This window comes from Triticum urartu, chromosome 2 (assembly GCF_003073215.2).
Source record: "Triticum urartu cultivar G1812 chromosome 2, Tu2.1, whole genome shotgun sequence".
Taxonomy (NCBI): Eukaryota; Viridiplantae; Streptophyta; class Magnoliopsida; order Poales; family Poaceae; genus Triticum; species Triticum urartu.
In genome coordinates, this window is record NC_053023.1 from 75746841 (window position 1) to 75754539 (window position 7699).

The window sequence follows — 7699 nt, forward strand, 5'->3', positions numbered from 1 at the left end:
CCCAAAGAGAAGGAACCATCACTGGATCATAGCTCGGGTGATCTCCCAAAAGAACCTGCCAGGTATTGGAGAACCTGACGTCCATAGCAGCCATGTAGCAATGGGCGTGCTCGTCCTCCTCCCTGACACGGCGACGTACCACCTTCGGCAGGGTCGGCTCCCTCCGCACCGAAAGTGGCCCACGCGAACGCCACCAAAGGAGATCAGGGTCGACGACGGGACCCAAGGCCGGGTTCCTCACCAAGCGTCGCGCCCCTGAAGGTAGCACCTCCCAGTGCCAGCCCGGCAGAGCCCAGTCCCGGACATGGGTCCTCTAAAGCAGGACGTCGTCGCGAACGGGTCGACGGCGAGGATGCGGGCCGGGAATCGTCGACAACAAATACTATATGCCGCAAAAGTAAAGTAACATTTTTTAAATGATGGATTGTGATTTCATATATGCAAATTCTAAATTTTATAACTAAAACATACATTTCTAATATTTCTATAACTAAAACTAACATTTCTAATATTTCTATAACTAAAAAACATTTCTATATAACTAACATTTCTATATAACTAACATTTCTAATATAACTAACATTTCTATATAAGTAACATTTCTAATATTTCTATATAACTAACATTTCTATATAACTAACATTTCTAATATTTCTATAACTAAAAAACATTTCTATATAACTAACATTTCTAATAATTCTATAACTAAACAACAGAAATATTGCTAACATTTCTATAACAATGTGTGTGTGTGTGTGGTACATGGCGGCCGGGGCAGGAGCTCACCGGCGAGGCGCGACGACTGGGGGCGGCGACGGGGACGGAGACGGAGATGGAGACGGCGACGGGGACGGGGACGGGCCAGGCGGGGACGACGGGAGGACGGGGCTGGGCGCGGCGACGGGGACGACGGGGACGGGGATGGGGACGGACGGCGACGGGGATGGCGACGGGGGCGGCGACGAGGGGCGGCGGCAACAGGGCAGAGGAGAAAGAAGCAGAGGGAGAGATGAGAAACTGACAAATTTTTTGAAGTGTTTTCTTATATAGAACAACCTTTAGTACCGGTTGGAGCCACCAACCGGTACTAAAGGTTTGTTTTGGCCAGGCCAAGCGGCGGGAACGGCACCCCTTTAGTTCCGGGTGGTGGCTCCAACTGGTACTAAAGACCCCCCCTTTAGTACCGGTTTGAGCCACCGCTCGGTACTAAAGGGGGTGCACTGGCACAGGTGCGGTGCATCATGTTTAGTCCCACCTCGCTAGCCGAGGGGCTTCCGCACTGGTCTATAAGCCCCAGTGCGGTAGCTCCCTCGAGCTCCTCTACAAAGCAGGCCTACTGGGCCTAAATGTTCTGTGCTGCCCTGTGGGCCTACTGGGCCTTTGCGGGCCTGCATCCTGGCCCAACAACAGGTTGGGTTTCTAGTCGTATGCAGGCCGCTGTGGTGCAGTAGGTGGGCTTTTTTTCTTATTATTTTGCTTTATTTATTTTTGTTTTATTTATTTTTGAATTGTTTTTTGCTGTATTTAGAGTTTCTTTATGAATATTTTTGCTTTAGGTACAAAAAATTACAAACTTTCTGTTAGTACCGGTAGTTTACAAATTTGAATAGTTTAAATTTTGAATTATTTGAATTTTGTGTGAATCACTAGTTTGTGAATAACTTAACTTTGAAAATATATGTTTCAGTGATTCTTTTTTCTTATGTTTAATATTTGTGTGTTTTATCATTATATTCAATTTGGTAATGCTTAGGTTATTTAAAAAATGAAATACTTTTGTAACGGATGAGTTTTCGTCCGAAACCCTGATACTTCGAAAGAGATTGTCCATTTTGTACATGAAGTGCATCCAGTTTTTGTGGTAACCCTCTCTACTTTTTTGCACATGCTATGTGGGTGAAATTATGATACCATGCCAACTCTCAACCTTTTCTGAGTTCATTTGAAATGCTTTTCAATTTTAGGGTCGTTTAGCTGAAAAAATCAGTAAATGCATGAAAGAATTTGCTTGCATAAAAAATTTCTTCGCGTTTCAAATGCCAAAACACATAACTAGCTACCCTAACTATTACAGAGATTCCCTCCTGGGTGTGAAACACAGAAGAAAGTGATGATAGTGAAGATGATCACATCCCAGATCTTTGGGTGTGAAACTTTTTCTTCGCGTGTGTCCCTTTGCGCCATAGCCATGGAAAATCTTCATCATTTAACTGGATGCTTGGGTCAATATTCACTGTGAATGGAGCAATTTCATCAAACTTTTCATAATCTCCTGACATGTCTGTCTTGTCATCCACTCCCACGATGTTTCTCTTCCCAGAAAGAACTATGTGCCGCTTTGGCTCACCGTATGATGCATTCGCTTCCTTATCTTTTCTTTTTCTCGGCTTGGTAGACATGTCCTTCACATAGAAAACCTGTGCCACATAATTGGCTAGGACGAATGGTTCGTCTGCACACGCAAGATTGTTGAGATCCACTGTTGTCATGCCGTACTGCGGGTCTTCCGTTACCCTGCCTCGTGTCATATTGACCCATTTGCACCAAAACAAAGGGACCTTCAAACCATGTCGATAGTCAAGTTCCCATATGTCCTGTATATAACCATAATATGTTTCCTTTCCCGTCTTGGTTTCTACATCAAAGCGGACACCACTTTTTGGTTGGTGCTCTTCTTATCTTGGGCGATCGTGTAAAATGTATTACCATTTATCTCGTACCCTTTGAAAGCCATTATATTCGAAGATGGTAACTGGGACAGCAAGTACATGTCATCTTCAATAGAGGTGTCATGCATGGTACGTGTCTGCAACCAGCTGGCGAAACTCCTGGTTTGTTCACGTGTAATCCAGTCATCAGACCGCTTCGGGTGTTTGGAGCGTAGCAAATTCTTGTGTTCATCCATATACGGAGCCACCAAGGCGGAATTCTGTAGAACTGTGTAGTGTGCTTCAGTGACAGAATGTCCGTCCATACATATTATTTGTTCCCCTCCTAGCGTGCCTTTTCCATCCAGTCTGCCCTTATGCCACGATTCAGGAACACCAATCGGCTTAAGGTCAGGAATAAAGTCAATACAAAACTCAATGACCTCCTCATTTTCATGGCCCTTGGAGATGCTTCCTTCTGGCCTAGCACGGTTATGAACATATTTCTTTAAGACTCCCATGAACCTCTCAAAGGGGTACATATTTGTAGAAATACAGGACCCAAAACGTTAATCTCTTCGCATAGGTGAACTAGGACGTGCGTCATGATGTTGAAGAAGGATGGTGGGAACACCAACTTGAAGCTGACAAGACATTGCACCAAATCATTCTCTAACCTTGGTATGATTTCTGGATCGATTACCTTCTGAGAGATTGCATTGAGGAATGCACATAGCTTCACAATGGCTAATCGAACGTTTTTCAGTAGAAGCCCCCTCAATGCAACCAGAAGCAGTTGCGTCATAATCATGTGGCAGTCATGAGACTTTAGGTTCTGGAACTTTTTCTCTGCCATGTTTATTATTCCCTTTATATTCGACGAGAAGCCAGACGGTACCTTAATACTGACCATGCATTCAAAGAAGATTTCCTTCTCTTCTTTGGTAAGAGCGTAGCTTGCATGACCCTGATGTATGTCGTCTTTTCCGTGCATACGTTGCTGGTCCTCCCGTGCCTCAGATGTATCTTTTGTCTTCCCATACATGCCCAAGAAGCCAAGCAGGGTCACACAAAGATTCTTCGTCACGTGCATCACGTCGATTGCGGAGCGGACCTCTAGGTCTTTCCAATAGGGCAGGTCCTGTCGTGGTTCTAAGTTTGGCAGTAGTGTAGGGGGGTAAGTATGGAGAGGCAAGATCTTAGCTGTGGGGAAGTTGTAAGCACGCAAGGTTTACGAGTTCAGGCCCTTCTTGGAGGAAGTAATAGCCCTACGTCTCGGAGCCCGAAGGAGGTCGACTGGATTGTATGAATATGGGTTACAGAGGTGCGAACCCTTGTCTCAGAGGAGGGGGTGGCTTATATAGAGTGCGCCAGGACCCCGGCCAGCCCACGTTACAAAGGGTTCAATGTAAATTAAGGCAGAGCGTTACTGGTAATGCTACTAATAAAGTGCTATGATGACCATAAAAGCTATTTAATGGCCGACCGTTAGCGTGCGGAGTGACTTCAGGTCTCCTGGCCGTCGAGTGGTTGGATCTTGGTCGAGTGATTGTTGCTTGGTCGAGCGTCTTCGAGTCTGTCGAGTGGAACACCTCCAAGTCGATTGAATGGTGGTTTCTTCTAGAGATGTCCTTGGGTAGAGCAGTTAGGACAGGCCCATGACCCTACCCTAGGTACATAGCTTCATCATTAGCCCCCGAATGGATCGAGGTTTGAGTGGGGAAGGAGTTGAGAACCCCTCCGACTCGTTTTTCATGCCGTGAGGATATCTTGTTCCGGATCAATGGACCTGCGTGATGACAGCAACTTCCGTTTCAGTCGCCTTGATCCATTCTTAATTCTTCGTCGAGTGAGTTTCTTCGCTTGTAGGGCTCCGAGTGACGGTGCGGAGGAGATCTTTGGTCTGACCAGTTGTTTGCTACACGCAGATTTCGCGGGATCCGAATTTTGGGAAGTGCGCGGGACGGGGGAGGCCGCAGTAATCGAATGGGATAAGCGGAGCCACCTCGATCCCCGCGCCACCTTTTTCGCCACGTATCGCGCGCGCGCGGTCGTTACGGGATTTGACAGAGCCGCCTGGGCCTACCCGTCAGCCACTCGGAAGCGGCCTGATATAAAGCGCCGGACCGGAGTCTCCCGAACAGTGCATCTCATTTCCTCTTCTCTTCCTCACGCCCCTCCGCTACGCTCGCTCTCGCCCCAGCGCCACCGCACCGTACGCGTCTCGCCGGCGACAATGGGGAAGGAGAAGAAGGCGGCTCTGGAGCGGGCAAAGAAGGCGATAACGAGGTCGAAGGGGAAGGCGACTAGCCGGGGCGGATCTTCCTCGCGGTCCAGCCTGCCGAGGGGCTGGATCCAGGGTTACTGGATCCACTCGAGGATCTCCCAAGAAGACCTCGACGACTTGGCCGAAGGGGGGCTGATCCCCTACGACTCGGCGCAGCTTCCGGGGAAGGAATCTGAGCCGCAGCCTTGGGAGGGTGAGCGTGTCCTTCTTGCCACCCACGTCGACCGTGGATTTTCCTTGCCCCCTCACCCCTTCTTCCGAGGGTTTCTGAACTTCTTTGGGGCACAAATCCATCATTTTACCCCCAACTCAATCATTTATCTTGCCGCTTTCATTTCTTTGTGTGAGAACTTCCTGGGTTGTCGGCCTCACTGGGGTCTCTTCAAGCATATTTTCACTTGTCGCTCCTAGACAGTGAAAAAGGCTAATCCGAGTGACGAGAGGACCCAAGTGATCCATATGTGTGGGGGTCTTGGCATCCAGACGAGAGGGAAAAGCTCCTTCCCGGCCATGATTCTTCCCGACTTAGTTCGCGGATGGCAGTTGACCTAGTTTTACTGTAAAGACCAGTCGACGCCGGGGCAATCGACTGGCCTCCCTCCCTTTACAATGGACCGAGTGGATAAACCCTCCCCTTTGAAGGTGCTCCCGGAGGAGAAGGCGCACGTGAAGGTGCTGGTCGACCGAGTGGTCCAGCTTATTTGCGACGGGGTCACTGGTATGGATCTCTTGGAAGTCTTCCTTCAGCGGCGCATCCAGCCTCTCCAAGCCCGAGACCATCCGATGTGGATGTATTCGGGTCTTGAAGACTCCACTCGGATCCACCTGGAGGAGGTCGACGATGACACACTGGAGAAGTGGTTGTGTGGCATTACTGGGAATAAGGACAATCCCAGGGGAGCCAGAAGAGTCCCTCCATTCGACCAGTCCCACGCACCCGAGCAGGTCTGATTCTGAGTTTTTGCTTGTAATCTGAATTCACTCGCGTAGCTACCTATATTGCGTCGACTAACTTTGATCTACCTGCTTTCTTTCAGGCCATTATTGAAATGTATTCAATGCCCAACGGGGAGCAGGAGCAAGCTCTGGAAGGCGAGGCGAGTGGCGGCGAAAGCGGCGAGTGGACTTCCAATGGTGAAGGGGATGGAGGGAGCGACGGCTCAAGCGGTGGAGAAGAAGTCGAGTCGCCTCCTCGCAGGGAGAGGCGATCCAAGCTTGACCAAGAACGGCCGAGTGCCCGTGACAAGGCAACTGCTCCAGCTGGTCAGTCTTCGAAGCGCCCTCGGATCTCTTCGCCAACCCTGACTGAGAAGGAGCCAAAGCACCCCAGAGTTGTAGAGCCGAAGACTAGGAAGGCGTTGCCGAAAATCAAGATTGATATCCCCGTCGCTTCCGCGTGAGTGCCTCTCTTTGCATTCACTCGACGCTCCGCGCTGTTTGTTTTTCTTGTTTTAACTGGATCAACTTTGGAACTGTCAGCGCTGCTACCTCCGGGACCTCAGCTTACAGGGACGAAGATGAGGTGATGGAGGACGCGGTCACTTCTAATCCGGGTATGATCCCTTCCATACTGTCTTTATTTTGGTTGATTCAACTACAACGCGTACCATTGGGTGATGTGACTTTAACGATTGAACTTTGCATAGCTCCCAACGTTATTGATCTCCCTGATGATGATGAAGAGCCTGAGAGGCCTTCGACGAGGAAAAATAGGCGAGCTCCTGCAAGTGGGGCACTACAGACGACGCCGAGGGTGGAACCAGTTGTTCAGGACACTGGCGACGTCAATCGGGGTTCTGTTACCTTCGCTGAGCCACTGTCGAGTGCCCTACCTTCTTCGTCGACTGCTTAGGCCCCTGTCGACCCGCCTTCAGTTTTTGTGACCCATCATGTCCCAGAGGACGAAGTGAATGCTGCTAAGGAAGCCATACGCCAGGCGGGCATTATGATGGAGAAGATAAAGACGGTGCGGGACGCCAGCCAAGCCGCCTATGATGCCAGCTCGGCTCTCCAGAGCAACGTTCAGGTTAGTTGGTCACCGCTTGTTCTGTTAGGATATGCTACCTGAAGATTCTTTCTGAAAACCTTTGCATCTGTACACCCACTGGGTGCGTCGATTGAATTTTTGGACTACTGGGGGCACACTGAGTGCACCCACTGGGTGTAGTCCCCGAGACTACGGTGGACTACTGGCAGTCGACTGTAGTCTTTGTATTTTGCCGAATGTATAAACCAAACTGGTAGTTTGTCTCTTCCACTCGGTCTGGTCGAGTGGGATCAGAATCGGTGGGGGCACGCTAAGTGCACCCACTGGGTGTAGTCCCCGAGACTACGGTGGACAGCTGGCAGTCGACTATAGTCTGAGTTCTACTTTCTCTCTTTCTGCCCCTTTTTTGGACTCGACTTCGGCGGGCCGGTCGAGTGGGATCAGAACCGGTGGGGGCACGCTAAGTGCACCCCCACTGGGTGTAGTCCCCAAGACTATGGTGGACTGCGGACAGTCGACCGTAGTCTTAGTATTTATTGCCTTTGTTGTTTTTTGCTGTAAAAATAACTTCTCCCCTTTGATTTCAGAAATCTTGTGATCTTGGAGCTCGCTTTGCTGACTTGGAGAAGCAGCAGATTCAACTAAACCTTGACTTGGAGCTGGCCAGGACAAAGCTGCAAAAGGTCAGAGACGGCGCCGCAGGTAAGACGAGTCTGTCGACTGGTCAGTTTTAGGCTTGAGTACCCTTCTGCTATTTCTGAATCAATCATCATTTCT